This window comes from Cynara cardunculus, unplaced genomic scaffold (assembly GCF_001531365.2).
Source record: "Cynara cardunculus var. scolymus isolate 2C unplaced genomic scaffold, CcrdV1 Un_Scaffold_1621, whole genome shotgun sequence".
In the NCBI taxonomy this organism is placed as follows: Eukaryota; Viridiplantae; Streptophyta; class Magnoliopsida; order Asterales; family Asteraceae; genus Cynara; species Cynara cardunculus.
Window position 1 is genome coordinate 105754 of NW_020200817.1, and position 6753 is coordinate 112506.

The 6753-nt window shown below is 36.4% G+C and overlaps 2 long non-coding RNA genes across 3 annotated transcripts; both read right to left on the reverse strand.

Annotated features, from left to right (window-relative positions):
• Positions 1-614: 614 nt before the first annotated feature.
• LOC112502589 lies at positions 615-1951 on the reverse strand. 2 transcript variants are annotated; one of them, XR_003067727.1, is made up of 3 exons: positions 1500-1951; positions 1271-1343; positions 615-1163 (listed from the first exon to the last, which is right to left on the reverse strand). It is a non-coding gene; the product is annotated as an uncharacterized LOC112502589 (long non-coding RNA). The 2 variants fall into 2 exon arrangements; XR_003067728.1 differs by having other exon boundaries at positions 615-917; positions 1021-1343.
• Positions 1952-1975: 24 nt separating this feature from the next.
• Positions 1976-2851, reverse strand: LOC112502590. The gene is made up of 3 exons (XR_003067729.1): positions 2503-2851; positions 2125-2187; positions 1976-2015 (listed from the first exon to the last, which is right to left on the reverse strand). It is a non-coding gene; the product is annotated as an uncharacterized LOC112502590 (long non-coding RNA).
• Between the last annotated feature and the right edge of the window lie 3902 nt (positions 2852-6753).

The following is a 6753-nucleotide window of genomic DNA, read 5'->3' on the forward strand; positions in this document are numbered from 1 at the left end:
AGCTTACTTATTTTGGCAATATGTTCGTCATTAACTAAAACTAATGATTTATATTTTTTCTTTTAATTCAGATAACTCGGAGTTTAAAGCATTGAATTTTTCTTCAGAAATTTTGGAYDCAGATTGCAAAGATTTAACCAAACTCAAATGACCAGCATTTTCAAGATAAACTTGGATACTTCTTTCTCTTAGCGTTTTTAGTTGATCGTCAAGATTATTTGAACGCTCTTTTTCTGATTTGAATTCTTGCTGGAAATTTTGAATATGGATTTTCATCTTATTAATCTGTTTAATGCAAGTTTGATGAACAACTTCATTATTCATGAGCTCTTTCTCCTTATAACTCTCGATGTTCTTTTCCAGCTCAGCAATCTTAGCTCTCAACTCCTTTATGATATATGCCATTAGAAACAAATTGATCAGTTAAGGATCTATACAGTGAAATCAGATATAAGAAATATAAACATTTAAGCTCAAAAAGAATAGAAAAAAAACATAAACACTAAAAACAGATATACAATGATCCAAAAGAAAATCTAAACACAATCAAACTAAGAAACCAAAAACAGTCCAAAAAGAATAATCCAAGTCCAAAAATCTGATTCTAAATCCAAATCAAACAATATCAACTCTTTACAATACAGATGTGGAACAAAAAAAATATACTATCTGCTCTCGAAGTTCTATCCAAAAATCCACTTGAATGCTTCTTGTATGCATCCACTTATCACATCTCTAAATTGGATCTTCTGCAGACTGTGCACTTTGTAGTTACTGTTTCAAAGTTTCTTAAACAGTCTGCTGTCAACTGCTGAGCTGTATTGCTAATCTGATCTCAATTCTTGTTGTGTTCTTATCTCAGACATGTTGAGTTCAGCCTGCAAACAGATCACTATACAGCTGCTGCTGTTTTAGTCCTGAAATACTCAAAGTACACTAAACAGCTCAAAACAGCAAACAAGAAATACAAATATTGATTAAAAACGGTAAGCACAACCTGCTTTCAAGACCTGCTGTTACCTGTTTTATAGAAATGCAGCAGCTTCAATTCTGTTTTAAACCTGCTATTACCTGTTCTGTAACTATATAAACAGATCTGAAATAGCAAACTAGACAGACTTTAAGCAGTCTCTACACCAACAAACCTGCTGTTTCAAATCTTGCTGCTCAAATAACAAACACAGAAATACCAAACAGAATGTTTAAACTCGATTCAAACAAATGCGTAATTCACAGCTTTTAAACAGAATGTTTGCTGCTTTTTTGAAACCTGTTGTCAAAACTGTTGCTGCACTAAACTTTCTGTTTCAAAGAAATATGAGCTGCTGTTGTAGAACTGTGAGCTGCAATGTAGCCAATTTTAACTATCAATCCTGCTGCTTAAATCTTTACAGTCCTCAAATCCACAAACCATCACATGTGCATCAAACAGTAGACTTAGACTACAAACATCCAACTGAATCAGCTCAATGAACAATTGATTTAAAAATGCAAAGAACCTGCAGTTGACTGTTTGCTTTGAAGTTGCTGCTGCTGCACACTGTGTAGCTGCTATTTACAATCCCAAAAGCAAAACAGAACTTGTCACATGCACATACTAAACCAGATCCTGCTGTTGCTAAAATAACAAAACCAAAACAGTCAAGCACATCTGTCTTTATGTCTCTATGATTCCATAATAAGTCTGCTGTGATTTCAAGTTCAAAATGCAAACCTGTTGTTTTATCTGTTGTTTTACCTGCTGTTTTACCTTTGTTGTGCTATTAGTCTTCTTCTGTCAAAAACAGACCTGCTATTTCTTTCTTCTCTACACCAACACAGCGCAGCACAGTATCACTTTTTATTATAAAACTTCACACTGCAAACAGCACACTAGACAGATATCAAATAATAGTATTTGAAACCAGTCAAGTAGCTAAATCACTCAAACAAACTTCTTAAGAGCAAATCACTCAAACAGATTTTAACAGACCTGTGACGCTTGTTAAGAGCAATTAAGAGCAGTAATAATAGACCTGAGAACACTCATGTAAAACATTCAATCTAAAAGCTGAAACCGAACTGCATGAATAAACCTGTTAACAATTTAAAATCTTAAACCGAACATAACAATGAGTCTTAAACCTGTTAACAGTTTAAATCGGACAGAGACAAGAGTATAAACCGGACATCCCTTTAAGTGTAAACCTGACAGCACACTCAGTCGATTAGAAATGCTCAAATAAACCTCACCAATCTCAATCGATTCTTGACAAGTTATTGAACAAAATACCAAATTGAATCAAGAAACAACGAACAATCAAGAATCTGGGTAAGAGGAATTGAGCGGTATAGAAGTCCGGACACCTTGATTCACAAATTTTTAAGTCCACTAATCCGCTCACTGCTTGAGCTAATCCGCTCACTGCTTGAGCTAATCCGCTCACTGCTTGAGCTAATCCGCTCAAAGGTTAATCCGTTCAAGAGGTAATCAACTAAGACTTAAAAAAATTAGAACCTTACCTTTTGATTTGAACGATTTACTAATCCGATGATATTGATTGAGCGGTATACGAATCCGGTCCAGACTTCAATAAATCCGCTCAAGAATCCGTTGATGCTTTGAGCGATTCAGACTTAGTCTCGAAAACTGATTGATGCTTTGAAACAAACCGGATAACAAACCGGTCAAGGCTTCTGCAGTTTACCTCTTCTCCGTTCAAGCTACACGCGGTTTAGATGAATACCGCTCAAATGGTGTGCGGTTTAGACGAACACCGCTTGAGAAATCCAATGAAGTTGTACGGTTTAGCCTTAGACTTGAAATTGTTTGAATAGAAGAGTCAATCTGGTCAAAAGATGAGAACAAGATGAAGATTAGAATCCGATTGAAGCTTCTACCAACTTCGATTTAAGAACAAGAAGCTATGCTGTTTACTTGAACGATTTAAGAACAAGAACTCTAAACCGGATGAAGAATTGGGCCTTAACCTTTGGGCTTTATAAGTGGACGGTTTAACAAAATTTAACCAAACAAAAAAAAATCAGATCAAAACAATCAAAAACACAAAAACAAAAAAAAAATAAAAAAAATTGGATCAAGAAATACTGATTTAAAAAAAAAATTCAATAACACAAAAAAATTTTAAAAACCTAAAAACCGATTAAATCTTGATTTAAATTGATCAAATTACAAAAGTGTGTGAATAACAAAGATTCACAAATCAATTTCGAGCATTATGATCATTTTTATAACATGAAAACACAAGATTTTTATGAAAAATCGGATCAAAATCAAAAAAAAAAATATCAAGAACACGAAGAACACAAAAAAAATCCCAAAAAAAATCACTTATCTGATTTCTTTAATCTCTGATTTCTTGCATCCTGCTCTGATACCAATTGCGGAGTCCTAATGCACTGAACAATCTTCATAATATCTTCAACAATGTCGGATTTAGAATAAATCTTGTATGAACATCAAGAACACTTAGAGAGAGAAAGTCAAACTCTATATTTCAGTCAAACCTTTCTATTACGTATGATTATTACAAATGAACTCCTCTTCTCCACCTAATTACAAAGATTAACCACTATTTATATGGTCAAACTAACAAAGCAAAGTCAAAGTCAAACTTCTATAAGAAAAGTCAAACACGCTGACTTTTACAATTATAGACTATTTATAAACTTTCAAGACGAATACAATTAATACTGATTTCTCAGTCCTAACAATATGCAGCTATGTTTTCCCCTTTCATCTCATGATTCCATAACTCCATTTCCAACTTTTGGAGTTCACTTCTTGGACAATATTCGTCCTTAAGTAGTTTCTTGAACTCCTCCCATGTGAGTTGATTGGCTGCTTCCCGACCCCTAGTCTGAACTAATGTGTTCCACCATGTTAATGCTCTGACTTGCAGTAAGCATGCATCATATTCTACTTTGTTTGCTTCTAGGCATTTGCTGATATGGAGGACAGACTCCATACTTTCAATTCAAGTTAGTAATCCTACGGCTCCCTCAGTTCCATGAAATTCCTTCGGGTTGCAGGATCTGAATGATTTATAGGTGCATTTCCTAGATGTCCTAGGCTCAAAACTGGTAGGTTGGTTAGCATTCAGACCTACAGCCACCTGACTAACTATATTGGGAAGTGCAGCCAAGAGTTACTCTGACATGAGTCGTGCAACTTCAGGGTTTTCTCTTCTTGGCGGCATTTTCTAAGGCATGATAAAAGAGAATCTCATCATTTTTATAGCAATTTTATTGACAATAATTTCTAATCAACAGAATGATGCATAGGATATGGTATCATTGAAGCAATCACATGATCAAACATAAAATTTTATATTCACCAAAGGTTCAGTACATTCAGATGATTTTAAAAGACGCTAAGGGCTTTCAAATGATTACAATCCCTCAAAACAGATCTTAAATTCCAACAAAAGAGTAGTGATTCTAATACTAGCCATCGCTTCTAAAGTAGCATCCAACATATTAGCATTCCTAGTACTAGTACCATCAACACACTCGCCACTAAACATCTATATAGCCTCCTAATCTCGCGTCTTGCAGTGATGACAACATCCGAGTTTCTCATCATATGCTGGTGATGCATCTCCAATACATCGGACAGGTTATTCAAGATGTAGTGGTGATATCCCAGCCGGGTCTGGTGTGTCTGTGTTTCTGATGCAATACCCCGCACCCACTCTCGTTCATCCATAGTCATGCCCTGGGTGTAGGATGCAGGTACTCCAGTCACCAGTCGCGAATGCTGTGGTTGGGATGCCTCTCCTCTTGCTCTATTAGAGTTCTCGAAAGTCACCCGTCGAGGTAGTGGCACTCTTTTCCTAGCCGTTACCCTAATCCTCGAACCATGAAATGTTTGAGGTGGTACATCGGGCAGTGGTTCCGATGGTAGTAACACTGATGGAGGTGGTAAAGCAGGTGTCTCGCTAGTCGCTGTGTCCTCGAGATCATATGGGTCCACATTTTCATTGATTGATAGATTCCTTCTAGATTGACCACCCACGTAACCAGATTCGTCTGCTGAATATTCACTAGGAATAGATGATGACATAATGGTCTGTAATATTGGCAAACTTAATTACTAGACACATCATCAATGAAACGCTTAAGGTTAAGACAAGAGTTACTATGTAGAGGCAAAGGATAGAAAACAAATTAAAGCTTTTGGATGACCAGAGCCTCTGGTTGTATTACCAGAGCTTCTAGTTGAAGTTCCCATACTTGGAACAACATTTGACTATTACCTCATCGGCCTCTGGTTCAACATCCACTTAGCAAATCGATGGATCGCTTTCCATCGATCTCTGGTTCCTCATACTTAGCAAACTGATGGATCATTTTCCATCGATCTTCTCATACTTATCAAACCGATGGATCACTTTCCATCGATCTTCTCATACTTAGCAAACCGATGGATCGCCTTCCATCGATCTCTGGTTCCTCATGCTCAGCAAACCGATGGATCGCCTTCCATCGATCTCTGGTTCCTTATACTTAGCAAACCGATGGATCACCTTCCATCGATCTCTTGTTCCTCAAGCAGACAGTAAATATCTTCCTTTCGTGGACCAGAGCCTCTAGTTCCTCTAACCAGAGCTTCTGGATCTCAAGGTCAAGCCAACCAAAGCTTCAGGATGCCCTTCACTTATATAGAATAGTGGTCCTTTAATCAAAACTAGAATGCAAAGCTCACTTCCTATGTCCAGGAAAATCTTACCTAATGCATAGTGAGAACTTTTGAATACAGAGGTTATAAAGACTAAACACCTTATCTATGTCTAACTACCAAGTATCCAGATACAGAGTTGACCCTCGGGTTGTCTTATTGCTTTATATAACTTGCTTCACTTCACAATCAGAGCTTCTGGTTAGTCTAGGCGATGGATATTCAATATTCATGCAAACACACACAATCATGTTTTTCATGTTTTAGATAAATTCTCTAAATTTGAGCATACTTCCAACACAACCGATTGGAATCTTTTATCATAATACTTAAGTTAAATATAGGTGATCAGGCTCTGTTTAATTTAAGTATAATAACACAACATTCATCCTCTGGTTATACTTAGTAACATTGTTTTGAAAACATTTGGTTATAGTTTGTGGTTTTTAAGAAAAAATGGTGTTCTCTATAACCGAGGCTCTTATACCAAATATGTCACACCCCGCTAAAGCGGAAACACGAGGCGTAACGGGTAAGTATTTCATAGCTCCAATCGATAGATAACACCATTAAACACATAATTCATAAAAATTTACAAATTTATCATTCTACTATTCACGATGAAAAACAACCTCATTTGCAGAAGAAGTTACAAGGCTTGTGAACAGTTGTTATCCTAAAACGCTTCCAAAAACTTCCAATCTTACTTAATTTCTTGAAAAGCATGAAACATAAAATGACGTCAACTACAAAGAGTTGGTGAGTTCACGGGTTTTTCATATGCACAAAATATTTACAATGCGTAAATCACAACTTGCAAACTTATACATAACTTGCACAATATAAATGTAAATTTTTCCATCGATACTTAAAAACTTGAGACGCTACAGAGCCTTACTTGACCAATGTGCCCCATTAGTCTATGAACTACCATAAGTGGCCCGTTCACTCACTTAGGTACCACGGTTCGTATCAGTACTACTTCAGCGGTGGCCCATTCGCACACATGAGTAGACTATGAAAAACATAGGTAATGTGCACCCTTTTCTGGGTGGGACTGTCAACACAATAGC